Here is a 14,957-nt window from a genome sequence, read left to right on the forward strand (position 1 = left end):
TGTTTAAAAAGTTAACTCACTCATTCATACTGCAAAAATGCTTTTCATACCAAGTATTTTTTTATCCTATTTCAAGTAAAATTAAAAAAAATCTTAAATCAAGATGGATTTTCTATATGAGAAAATTATATATGATATTTAGTCTTGTTTCCTGGGGGGGATCTAAAGTGCATTTTACTTAAGTAAAATGATCAGTATCTGCCAGTGTGGTAATAAAAATAATGCAAACGGAAAGTGTTGGAGTGTCTACCCAGGTGAAAAAAAAAGTGCAGTAAAATACACTTTATTTTAGTACACTTTTACACTTCCATAATGTACAGTGCTCTATTTCCATGCACTTATTTTGTACTTAATATACTAAAAGCTCTTCTTTAGTACTTCTTAAGATAATCTTAAGAACATCTAAGTGTACTCAACTGTGCTATTTTGAGACACCATGAATTTGAACTAAAATGTGCTTTTAACATACTATCTCTGTATAGAAAAATGTATTTAGTTACCACTTGTAGTACACTTGAACCCATCTTTCAAACACTTTTAAAAATGGACTTATGATGTATTTCAAATATAAGATTAATATATAATGAATATATACAAAATGTATTTATAATATATTGCCAGGCAGTGCCAGGATTGTGAGTGATTGCTGGAATGTACTCACTTTTTAATATTATTTGTAAATATGTGTACAAATGGTTGGTTTCTTTATTTTATTTTGTACTATTTTTATCAATAGATCTCAGCAACAAAGGAAAAAAAAAAAACATGTGTTGATTTCTCCCTAAGATGGCAAAGTGAAACACAAGTTTCCTTGAAGTGGCTCAGCATGGCCCCACATTGTTTACATAACAAAAGCAACTGTTCACAGCTGATTAAGGATATTAGCCTAAAGCCTTCCAGCCCATCGGCTGTCCTGCGGGTTTTATAGGTAGAAAAGCCAAATGGCTGCTCTCTGGGACTTCTAGTGTTAAAACACTAAATGACATTAAAATGTTAATATATACCACCACATTTGTTAGAAAAATGAATGAAAGTAGCCTCTGGGAGTGAGGCGTCTGTAAGAATATTTAATGCAAACTAGCCACTATTGAAAACTATAATATTTCAGTACTACTTATTTTTATTTAATCCCATAAAATTTAGACTTAAATGTGTTGCAAATTATGCATGAGTAGGCAGATTATGCTGTCTACCCACCAAACCCACTTCCCAAACGGTACAGGAAGAGCTGAATGACAAAGATAAACTAAAAACACATTAAGCAAAGCTTTTGTAAACACTTTATTTCAATGGTCCAATTTAGACATTCTTTTAACCAACTTTGCAAATGCATATTAACTAACTAACATTAGAGTTGTAGTAGACTGTCTGCTTAATATCTGCCAACAATTTGACGCTCTGCGAACAGACATTCTACTGACTATAAATAACTTTGCAACTACATGTCAACTTATACTACTAACCCTAACAGTCTACTACAGCAACATGTAGTTGCAAAGTTACTTATAGTTAGTAGAATGTCTAAAGTGGACCATCAAAATAAAGTGTAACCAACTGGTTCCACCAGTACTGAATGCACCGAACCGTAAAGGCATTTTTGAAATGATGTACATATTAATGTTGACATGCACTGTTCTTTGCATCAACACATGCTGAGACAAGTTTCAGTGGCCCATATATTGCAGGATCAAAACTGGTTAGACCAGTTTCCTTGACCTTACACACGTTTAAGAATGTGTGAATCTAACTAAAACGTTGAAGGTTCAAACCCAATCCGGAATGTACCATACAGCACCCGCTGAGTGAACATGAAATGCATTTGTAACCCCCTTTTTCTTATGACATTGCTGAATGGAAAACATATTAAAGAATAAAACAAATGTAGGGTGAGATTTTATTCATTAGGAATGTATGTGATAGCACATAACACATACATTCTTTATTGGTGGATCTTTATTGGTGTTAATGGTTTCATGAAAAGAATTTAGGTGCTTTCGCACCCAGTAGTTATAGGAACTCTGTTATAGGAACTAGCCACCAGTGTTGTTCCCCAGAGAACTACAGGTGCTGGTCATATAATTAGAATATCATCAAAAAGTTGATTTATTTCACTAATTCCATTCAAAAAGTGAAACTTGTATATTATATCCATTCATTACACACAGACTGATATATTTCAAATGTTTATTTCTTTTAATTTTGATGATTATAACTGACAACTGACAAAGGAAAATCCCAAATTCAGTATCTCAGAAAATCAGAATATTACTTAAGACCAATACAAAGAAAGGATTTTTAGAAATCTTGGCCAACTGAAAAGTATGAACATGAAAAGTATGAGCATGTACAGCACTCAATACTCAGTTGGGGCTCCTTTAGCCTGAATTACTGCAGCAATGTGGCGTGGCATGGAGTCGATCAGTCTGTGGCACTGCTCAGGTGTTATGAGAGCCCAGGTTGCTCTGATAGTGGCCTTCAGCTCTTCTGCATTGTTGGGACTGGCATATCGCATCTTCCTCTTCACAATACCCCATAGATTTTCTATGGGGTTAAGGTCAGGCGAGTTTGCTGGCCAATTAAGAACAGGGATACCATGGTCCTTAAACCAGGTACTGGTAGCTTTGGCACTGTGTGCAGGTGCCAAGTCCTGTTGGACAATGAAATCTGCATCTCCATAAAGTTGGTCAGCAGCAGGAAGCATGAGGTGCTCTAAAACTTCCTGGTATATGGCTGCGTTGACCTTGCACCTCAGAAAACACAGTGGACCAACACCAGCAGATGACATGGCACCCCAAACCATCACTGACTGTGGAAACTTTACACTGGACCTCAAGCGACGTGGATTGTGTGCCTCTCCTCTCTTCCTCCAGACTCTGGGACCCTGATTTCCATAGTTCATGTTTTCACCCGCGGAGATCTTACCTTGATGAACTCAAACACACGAAATGAGTTAAAGATGCGTCCCATATGCGAGTGAAGGCGGAGCCTCAGCGCACACCTCCTATTACGTTATTGTCACGGACCAATGGTGGTACGAAGGTGTTTTGCAGCTGGAGCAAACTTTTCCCGAAAGTTCGCTTTGGCACGCCATTTCGAACGTCCAAAATAACACAAAATGAACTTCGTTTTGGCCTGATTTTGTTCGAAATAACATCACATCAGTTCGTTCTTCGATTTCGTTTGAAGTATACCAGGGCCTTAGTCCCCCCAAAAGACATTCCTATAGCTAAAATCAATTCCAAGTTCCTACTTATCAGATGGCCATCTGATTTATCAAAACAATTCCATTTACACTTGGCCACATAAATGTGTCTCTGCAAAACAAATATAAATCCAATCTTCAATTCCTGCGCTATATGCAGATTACGTCACCGAAAGCAACAAATATGAGCTGCATTTTATTGATCATCAGCTAATTTTAAAATCAAAGACTGCATGGCAACAGCACTGGTAAGATCATTAGGGCCCGAGCACCGATGGTGTGAGGACCCTATTGGAATTACTCAGCCAATTATTTTTCTTCTCCAAAATGAATCGCATTTTTGAGGGCCTAAACGTTCTCAAAAACTCATGAAACTTTGCACACGTTTTGGATGTGGTGAAAGTTTACATCTGATATGGGTTTCAGAATTAGGTGTGGCAAAATGGCTCGATAGCGCCACCTACAAAATTTCAATTAAGCGCCCTTTGTGCTACATTTCACGTACAGTTATGAAATTCGGTAGACAGATGTAACAGCCCAATACCTACAAAAAAGCCCCAGGGTGCAAAGTTTGTAAACCCAACAGGAAATGAGATATTTTGAATTTTCTCTACAAAATTTTGGCAGTTTTTGCCATTTCCACATGTTGTACTTTAACGAACTCCTCCTAGAGCTTTAATCAGATCAACATCATATTTGGTCAGTCTAATCTAAAGGCCTTTGTGACGTTACATTGCAAAGATCTAGAGTTTTCACTGAAGGGCGTGTCCGTGGCGCCCTGACAAAGTTCGATGTTTCGCCATGAAAAAGGAAGTTGTTGTAACTCAGACAAACAATGTCCGATCTGCCCCAAACTTCACATGTTTTATTAGAGTCCTGACCTGAAGACATCTATATGACAATATTCAGTTACAGTCATAGCGCCACCTGGGGGCAACAGGAAATGACATGTTTTACACTGTGATTAACTCCTCATAGAGATTAAACCAGATCAACATCATATATGGCCAGTCTAATCTAAAGGCCTTTGAGATGTTAAATATCAAAGATCTTGAGTTTTCGTTGAAGGGCGTGTCCATGGTGGACTGACAAAGTCTGATGTTTCACCATGAAAGAGGAAGCTGCTGTAACTCAGGCATACTATGTCTGATCTGCCCCAAACTTCACAACTGTGATAAGAGTCCTGGCCTAAAGACATCTATATGACAATATTCAGTTAGCTATAGCGCCACCTGCTGGCAGCAGGAAGTGTGGCACTTTTACATGATTTTGCCATAATTCTTCTGTATTTACTCGCTTACATGCATGTCGCCCCCTTTTCACTGTTTTCCTGAGGCCAACGGGTGGTGGTGAGCCCGGCTGCGAGGGCCCTTTCATCGCTGCTTGCAGCTTTAATTTAGTCTTGTTACTTCTAATGAAGATGATTGTGTTTTGAGCGTCTGCAATTTAGTTTCAGTTTTGTGGCAGTTCACAGATACTTATCTGTGTTGATGCATGCTGCAGTAGAGCAGTCACGTCTGGCTAAAACATGTTATTTCTCTCACGTTCATTTTTTTAGCATTTTTTGGAGAACTAAAATGTACATATGTGGTTTCAACAACCAGATGCATTTACTCTTGTTCAGTTGGCTGGAATACGTCCCTCCTGAAGTGGTTTGAGCAATCGTATTTAAATCCGTCTCGAATGGCATTTAAACCTAGTCTTTCCACGATCGGACAGCTATCCGATTAGAGAAAAAAAACATGACCAGGTGTAAACAGGCCCAATATGTCTGAAACTTATCTATATATTGGCCAATAATTAATTGTTCGTGCTCATTTCTCTATATTTATTTTTAAAATAAATATATTTAAAGAATTAGTTCACCTTCAAATGAAAATTAGCCCAAGCTTTACTCCGTTAATAAAGGCCTTCTGAAGCGAAGAGATGGGTTTGTGTAAAAGTGTCAAACTCTTCAAAAAGAGTTCAAAAAGCTTACGCTATGTCCTACACCTTTCCTGTTCAACTTACGGACAAAGTGTAACCGACGTGACAGTTTACACTTTATTCCTACGTAGAATATGGAAGGCGGTCTGGCAGAAACTAGATATTTAACTTCATAACTTGTTAAATATGGATTTCTCTTTTTTTTTTTTTTTTTTTTTTACACAAATGCATCGTTTCGCTTCATGTGGGGTATACATTTATGATGGACGGATGTGGATGGAAGCACTTTCTTCAGCGCACACTATCATACACAAAGCTTGGATGTGTCAGGATATTTATTAATATTTCTCCGATTGTTTAATCAGAAAGAAGAAAGTCACATACACCTAGGATGGCTTGAGGGTGAGTAATGCTTGTGCTAATTTTCATTTGAAAGTGAACTAATCCTTTAATCTTTCACAAAAATTCATAATTTATTAAGAGTGTAAACACACTACTCAGCAAATTTCAAAAGGAATATTCATTTTCCATACTGTATATAATGTGGTGATGCCAAAATTAATTATTTATTTAGAGATTAGACAGAGGATCTACAATGAAAAGAATTGCTTGAGTGTGTGAGCAAAATAGCAAATAACAGACTAAATCACTTTATTTCAGAGGTCTTTGTCTGAGAAAGGCTCAATTTACGGCTTGATTTTGCAAGATGTGGTTAGTGTACTGCTGTGAGATATCTGGATGGGTTGCACACTGTATGCAGAATCCCAAAGGATGCAAAAGGTACTAAATAACAGCACTGACAGACATCTACAGTCAGGCATTTAAGGAACCAACCAGCCTCTTCCTTCATTTCCTCCTTTCTTCCACACACACTGTTGACTCCACAAAAAATGCTGTAATTGTCCATAAATCACCCGTTCCCTACCGCAGCGGTATCATACTGAAGCTAAACTGGGACTGTGGAATGAGCCAGAGCCTCAGTGCATTGCACACGTTTTTAACTAGAAAAGCATGCACATTGCACAAACAATAAGGAAGGGGCTGCAATTAAAAAGTGGTTAGAAATCTGAGTGTCTACACCCTGGGAGAAGAGGAATCAGGAGATCATTAGGAAGCAAGAATCACATTGGTATTAAATCAATTTGTCAGACGTGCTAACCCTCCTTTCAAGATCTGGGCCCCGATTACAACAGAGAGCGCGATAACTCATCGCAATTAAAGCCATTCTTACTGTAGCCCGCCTGGCACTCAAGCTGCCTAAATTGGAATTTTTTAATAGCCATCATGGCATAAGATTAAGAGAATCATCAGGAAACGCAGGTCACTTGCTGCTGTGGGCTTCTGTTATCAGTCATCCTGATCACAGCCTAATAACAGCATTACACGCAGTGATGTTACCCATAACCCTCTGTAAAACGCTATACTGAAGACATATCACTCTCGGTAAGAGCAGTCAGCAAAACAGTACTGTCTTTCTCACTTTTAATCAGCCAGGGTAGACAAATCTAATTAGACGCCCCTCCACAGGTGTAATCCACATAAAGCCAGTGCGTGTTCGTTCTCTGAACTAAGGATTGCTTCAAAAATTGAGCAATAACACTGTAATTAAAGATTAAGGTGTGGATGAAGCTTTATAAATGGAACAAACAAAAGAAAACTACTTTAAATTGAAGCAAATAAAACTAATTTACCTGTTAAAGGGTTAGTTCACCCAAAAATGAAAATTCTGTCATTTATTACTTAACCTCATGCCGTTCCACACCCGTAAGACCTTCGTTCATCTTCAGAAAACAAATTAAGATATTTTAGTTAAAATCCGATGGCTCCGTGAGCCCTCCATAGGAAGCAATGTCACTTCCTCTCTCAAGATGCATAAAGGTATTAAAAACATTTAAATCAGTTCATGTGAGTACAGTGGTTCAATAATATTATTATTATTCAACGAAAATATTTTTGGTGCGCCAAAAATAACAAAATAACGACTTCTTTAGTGATGACCGATTTCAAAACACTGCTTCATGAAGCATCGGAGCACAAATGAATCAGTGTGTCGAATCATGAGTCGGATCGCATTTCAAACTGCCCACGGCTGAAATCACGTGACTTTGGTGCTCCGAACAGCAGATTCGATACACAGATTCACTGTGCTCCGATGCTTCCTGAAGCATTGTTTTGAAATCGGCCATCACTAAATAAGTCGTTATTTTGTTATTCTCATCGCTTAATTTTAATATTGAACCACTGTACTCACATGAACCGATTTAAATATGTTTTTAGTACCTTTATGGATCTTGAGAGAGGAAGTGACATTACTTCCTATGGAGGCCTCACGGAGCCATCGGATTTTAACTAAAATATCTTAATTTGTGTTCCGAAGATGAACGAAGGTCTTACAGGTGTGAAACAGCATGAGGGTACGTAATAAATGACAGAATTTTCATTTTTGGGTGAACTAACCCTTTAAAGTCCCCCTGGAGTCAATAATTATATCCCTTAAAACTCATCTTTGATCACCAAAACATGTTTTCCTGTGAAAAAAAATGTCTTAATGCCTTAAAATAGTTTGAATTTAACTCTACATCCTTGCCTCATTTAATATACACGGATTATTGCATATGCAAATTAGCCCCGCCTTCACTCGCTCACACCAGCTCAGAGATCCACTTGGTCAACTTACTGAGGTAAACACAGCACAATCGCCCTTTACAACATCGGACACATAACGGTAATTAATATGATTATCCTTTTGCTTGTCTGTTATTAAACAGTTTATAATGTGTTGCTAATGTTACACAAACCATGTTCCATGTGATTTTTAATTTGAACAGAAAAATATACCGGGATAACCTGGCTTCTCTGAGACTCCACTGCTAGTTTGCTGTTAATATGCTAAAGCCCACCGGCACGTTGACGTGAGGTAGTTTGTGACGTCACAGACACCAGCGATTTCAAACTGCGGGTTTGAGACGGTCTTTTTTTCACTGTAGTTTTAAGCAGAAAATACTCAGCAATTGTGTTGACGTGAATTTGCACATGGTTTGTCTTAAAGCATATTAAAAACATCACACATACATATAAACACTAAAAACTTGATTTTCACCACAGGGGATCTTTAATAGGTACATTGATCTTTGAAATCTGTCTATAATAATGGATCCATTGTCCCCACACTGTTTGACCCATAAACTACAAAGAAATAATGATTCTCAAACATTTCCCATGCTTTTCCAATAAATTTAATTCAGTAAATTCAATAAAAAAAACTGAGCTGCTTTTAACTTAAGTTGTCACCCAGGGAAGGATAAATGAGACAGAGGTAAAATTAATACTCCCAATTATATTTCAGGATGTCTTCAATCAAACTAGATGAAAATGCCTGTATCATGGGACGATAAAATATGAAAACACAATATGAAAAGTGTTTCCACTGACACAACTTGCCCCAATAAGCATGCTGAAGCTGAATCAGTGGAGAAGATATGAACCAATTACAGGGGGGAAAAATGCTAATACACAACCCCATTTCAAAATTGGCTTTGCATCATCTGACGGACTTTTGCTGACAAATAAACGTGAATTTCTTGGTCCAGGTAACATGGAGAATGGGTAAATATTGTTCATTTACTACTGACACTGTAACAATACAAAGCAGGTTTAAAATAGGCAAACTTATACATTAAGCCACTATCACAGCCAAAACCATTTTAAGAAAAAAATGCTTCATTCATTTAGCCAAATATGATTTTCTCTCAAATTTAAGTATATTAAAAATGCATTAAAACAAACGTACACTTTTAGCATGAAAATGGCTAAAAGCCAGTGTATATAATTACTGCTTCCTAAATGTATGGCCATGTGTTCAAAGCACATTCTGTGTAAGTGGTTGAACTGTGTAACATTTTTCACTAGTTTTGAAAAGACAAAAATGTACCTCAAATGTGACAAAAATCACAGATTACAACCAAACGCATGGGGCTACAGTCAGCAGTATCCTGCAGTGAGGATTTCTCACAGCAGATGGTGTTCACAGCCCTAAGGACAGATTTGGTAACTAATTTTAAGGAGTGGCTCTTTTGAACTGCGAGACATGACCTGTGCGTTAACCATTTCTGCTCAGTACTTGGAAAATGATTGATGGCAAACTAACAAAACCTGTTGAACAAACTTATAAAAATTCAGAAGAAATAAAAAGGATGTACCAAAACAGAAGAAACAAACAATTTTTAGATATTGATACACATAGATAAGGTCAGTTCATGTTTAAAACACAAAATTCAGTCACACTTTAGTTTACAGTGCTATAATTACTCAAATAAGTACCGAGTACTATTAATTAACTTCATATACAGTACTTACTATAGAGTTACAGTTACAGTTAGGGTGAGGGTTTGGTTTAGGGTTAGTTACTTGTAATTATGCATAATTTACTGTTATTACTACAGTATGTATGTAACATTGTTACAGTCTTATGTTCTCTCTCTTACAGCAGACATCACAGGTTGTTGACTCATCTCATCTTTCTATTTGACTTTAATCTTGCACTGCAACATATCGGCACTGTTTGTATTTGTTCTGTTATATTTCTCTTCTACTGTTCCTATGAAGGTTTCGCCTATATATCCTTAGCTACCTGCCAAGAAGATAAAATGTGAAATGAATCAGTATTGTGCATCCAAGCCAACGGCTGAAATCACGGTCAGATCCTGTTAATCAAACTAGATTTAGCATTTACACACGTGAAGGCATTAAAAGTCATACACATATATTATACATATACACATATATAATATATATATATATTTTATTAATTTAACATATGTAAAGTGAAAAAGGTGCAAAAAAGTGAAAAGTGTCTTAAAAATTATACCAAAACAGACCCTTTACATCTTTTTTGGTCGATGTAAGATCATGAATGGAAACAATAAGTGGAGAGAATGCAAGAAAGCAATTTTTACTATTTCAATGCATTCCTGTGCTGATATGATCTAAACCCAAGCAGACCACATTTCAGCTAAAGTCCAGTTGTCTAGTACTTCTCACATGGAGCAGGACCAGAGGCCAGTAATCACTGACTGGTCAGTCAGCTGGAAAAGACAGTTCAAGACACTGAAGAGCCTCCAAACAACACAGAAGCAATTAAACCATAAAGAATGAATCCCCCGAAGACAAAACAGAATATTTAAAGATACACGTTTAGGCAATTAAAAGATGGCTCCTGAGACAGGATGTTTGAGCAAATGATTCAGTTGATTTGTTTGTCCTCTGTACAGCAGATAATTGTACTATATTGGGGTTTTTGAGACGTACTGTGAAACATATAGCAGAAAAAATACTGGTAAATGTTGACTTATGATGACAACTTCTGTGAAGCGTTTCAAAGAGAAACTCTGCCTGGACATGGAGATATAAAAAAAAAAAAAAAAAAAAAAAAAATTTAGGTTTAGTAACACTGTTGGAATTAAAATATGAGGAATAAGATCAACTGCTGACCAAAACGCAGGCCATGTAATGAAAATCTGATGTAAATGATTCATTAGGTTCTCTTCGTTGTTTTTAATAAAGCAACAAGAAGAACAGGAAATGACAATCATTTACGAAACCGTTTAAAATTAACTGAAACTAATGCATCATAACTTCTCTCAACTACAGTCTTACAACTAAATTGTTAATATCTTACAATTTGCTCATGATAGGGAATTTCAAGTGAATAGAAAGTCAGTCCAGGCTGATAATGTACGTAAATAAAGTCAGAGTATCACCCATATTTATGTTTCACTTTATTCCACTAATGTGCCAGTGAAGTAAATATTTGCATCCTGAAGAGACACTAAAGCATTTGGACTGTAAGAGAACTAGTTTGTCTATGTATCTATCTACTTATTCCTATGAGGCCAGAAATCACCATTCTTGAGATAATCATTCCCTGATGGCTAACATGGCTTTCCAGATGGCATGTTTTTGGCCTGAAATAATGAATACTTATGAAAATCTGTTTAAAATCTGCAAGAATTGTGTCACCAAATATATTAACTCCCCAACAAGTAATAAAGAACAATTTGAAACAGCCTTATCTGATATGACACACTGATTCAGTTCACAGAAATAGTTCTGCTGTGTGACAAACATTTCAGACAGATTCTCAATTAATATGAGGCCAGAAAACATTTTTTTTAAAGAATTAAATGTCACCCTCCTGACACTGCTTGACATATCACCTTAACTATTCAAACCCAACAACCTTTTCTCCAAGAAACAGCATCACATAAATAACGAAACACCTTCATCGGATTAGCTTTAGGGATGGTGAGAAACGGGATTACACAAGACGAAGTATGAAAGAAGGTCTGTCTGTGGTTGTGTTTAGTCTTGCTGTAGCATTTCTTATAAATAATGTGTACTGTCACAAAGGTCCCTATTCAATAAACCCCAATCAAAAGGTCTTGCCAACTAGGTGATATGGAACAAAGTGCCAGACACACCGGGCCAATAACCTCCACACGTTACCAAATTTGAAACGGCAAGACAGAAAACTAATTAGTGATGAATGCTATGAGGGTACGATGGCACGGTCACACTGGATTGACAGAAATGCAGTGTGCAAGTATTGGTCCATCTAGAAACATGGACCTGAGGTCATCTGGATTCACAAACTTTCTTGTAATAGTCTGATCATACAACTAAGCTGACAAACACAATGATAACAGTTGTTGTTTAAATTATATAATTATTTGTTTTATTGTATTTATTAACCCTTTCCACATTTAACAGAATTTCCCATCATTCATGTCAAAGCTTCCCCATCAATGATGTAATTTTCTGACAATCCGTGTTTTCACTAGGCTTGTTTGAGATGCGCCTAGCCTCACCTGAAGTTCAGCCGAGAGTAGGCGGCTGCAGTGAGGGGAGGAGTGAAAAAAGTGCAGGCAAGACGGAAAGTTCTCTGTTCTCGTAGTGGATCAGAACCGACGATATCAAAGGCGGATATTGCGGGATTCACACTCGTGCGCTGTGTTGCTGATAAACTGGATATAATTTAAGTTCTGTTGCTTTTATATGAAAAGAAACATAATGAACAAGACACCCAAAGTGCTTGCTATTTATTTCCATTTCAAAAGATGTGTCAATTATTTTAACTTTAATTATAGACATGTTTTTTATATAATATAATATAATATAATATAATATAATATAATATAATATAATATAATAAATATATATAAAATATTATAAATGACAACAATCATAACCCATAGAGAGAGTGTGAGAGAGTTTGGGAATATTTGCACATTATTTTTACACATAAAATCATGGTTTAAGTGTTTTAAAATCAAACATTTTAAAAGAGATCAATACATCATGGTTGTTTAAACCAATACACTTTAAGGTGTGTCATCATCAAGTCATTTCCCATCGTGCTTTTGATCAGCGCAGTCGGTGGAGAGCAACTGCGTTTGACTGCAGAATCCGATGAGTCCGCCTCTCCTTCGCAAGACTTTTTTGACACACATCGGCATGACAGAGCAAGGTGGCCCACCCTCGGACACATTTCTAACTGGCATGCATCTCGTGGTGATCACCAGTGATTGGTTCTGCGCAGAATTTGCTCATCTCAAACAAGCCTATTGTTATATGGTAGGCGGTGCTATTACACATCTTCTGAAATAGTACAGAATCCCTGATCCAAAAAAACAAAGCAGCACAAACAAGTGAGAGAAGCATTGTGTACGCCCCCAATATTTGCATATGCCAGCTCATGTTCAAGCATTAGACAAGGGCAGGACGTCTGGATGTGCACATCTGAATCAGACTAAGCAAGCAAGAACAATAGCGAAAAATGGCAGATGGAGCAATAATAACTGACATGATCCATGATATGATATTTTTAGTGATATTTGTAAATCGTCTTTCTAAATGTCTTGTTGGCTTGTTGCAAATGTACTGTTAAATGTGGTTAAAGTTACCATCGTTTATTACTGTATTCACGGAGACAAGACTGTCGTTATTTTCATTTTTTAAACCCTTGCAGTCTGTATAATTCATAAACAACTTAAGTCTTTATAAATCTCTCAAACAGTGTGTAATGTTAACTTTAGTCGTTAGCCACGGAGCACAGCTTCAAACTCATTCAGAATCAAATGTAAACATCCAAATAAATACTATACTCACAGAAATCGATGCAAGCATGCAGCATGAATGACAAACACTTTGTAAAGATTCATTTTGAAAATAGCTTGCAAACTAATGTCACAAAATGTTACATTTACCTCAGGAAAGCCATTCAATGACCATAAACTTGATAGTGAGTAAAGAAAAGTAGATAAAAAAATAAAATAAAAATCTAGACAGGGTTATTAAAAAAAAAAAAAAATGCACAATATTACATATTCATATTTTTACTCTTACAATTCCCAGAATTAATAAGAACACAATACCAGTCATTGTAACAGTTGGACTATTGACGACTTCCGAAGAGGAAAGAAAACCTGAAGTAGATTGGTTTATTCAGTTGGCTCGAAATTTATAAAAAAAAAAAAACATTTTATTTATTAGTTAAACTCAATATTTTAACTAATTGCTAAAGTGGAATAATCGAACAAATCATACTGATTAATAATTGCCGATTAGTCGATTAATCATTCCAAATAATTGGTAGATTAATCGATTATCAAAATAATCGTTGGTTGCATTTAGGGCTGCAACAAATCACAGTTAATTTTGTTCTGCATCAGACTTAGGGCGTGAAAATGTAAAGTCGATGTCCCTACAATAACAGACCGGTGTGCATCTAATAAATTCATTCATAAACTTTCTGCAAGTTTACTGAAACAATCTTCATATACTTTTGAATATCCAGCATTAAGTTGATCCTGGTAAGCGCTCGTTGTCACAGTTGTAAACATGATGCCGTTTTTCTTCTACGAAGGGGTTTGGTGTCACTCACAGCATCTGTTTCCAAGCGGGACCGTTAAAGAACGCAACACACGTCTCCCGCACATCCTATAGAATTCAACTAACCTGATGACGACTTCCTGAAATGTTCCTAGTCAAGTGTGCAATATGCATCAGACATTCAGCCAATGGTCCGTGGGCGTGACGTCTGAGGCTGAGACTACCCTAACCCTAAAACCCAAGCATGGGAAGAGCTAAACATATAATAGACAACATAAAAGTTTGTATCCAACTACAAATGGTGCTTTATTCCAAGTGTTCTAAAGACAAACAATAGTCTGTGTAAGAATTGGAATGAAAAATTATTCTCTTTGTTGTATGTCTCATTTCAGTCATGTAAAAACTGATGCGTGAACGATATAACATGAAAGGAAAACGTGGATGAGATTTGAGACTTTAGGAGTCTATCATCATACAGACAATCTTAAAGCTAACATAACTACAAGCATCAAAACTTCACCTTTGATTTCATGGGGTCTGCAAGAATCTAACATCTGTAACACAAACCCAAAGAGAACATGCCTCTTAGATCACAATGCCTGTTTCAGTAAACCAAGGAGTGAAACATTTTATCGATTTCTAAATAATAGTTTAAAGCTATTTACTGTATGCCTCTAAAACATCCTAGCACAAGTGTGTATTCATATCTGAACATTACCTAAAACCACTGATTTCAGCCTGTGAAAAAATTAGAGGAAATACCATTTATTGTGTAATATTTAGATTCTATTCATCTGTTTTTCTTCAGAGGGAGCAGATAATCGTATAAATAGGGTGACTGAACAGCTGAGAATAACAATACTGTGGGCCTCAGTATCATCAGTCTAGCTACTGCACCTGTACAATACAGATCCAATGATAATTGTAAAATTCTACACAT

At 36.6% G+C, this 14,957-nt stretch overlaps 1 protein-coding gene across 2 annotated transcripts in view; it reads right to left on the minus strand.

Annotated features, from left to right (window-relative positions):
- st14 (ST14 transmembrane serine protease matriptase) overlaps positions 1-14,957 on the minus strand; it is a 45,093-nt gene that overhangs the window by 27,094 nt on the left and 3,042 nt on the right. The gene's annotated exons all lie outside the window — the stretch shown is intronic.

This window comes from Chanodichthys erythropterus, chromosome 17, assembly GCF_024489055.1.
Source record: "Chanodichthys erythropterus isolate Z2021 chromosome 17, ASM2448905v1, whole genome shotgun sequence".
In the NCBI taxonomy this organism is placed as follows: domain Eukaryota; kingdom Metazoa; phylum Chordata; class Actinopteri; order Cypriniformes; family Xenocyprididae; genus Chanodichthys; species Chanodichthys erythropterus.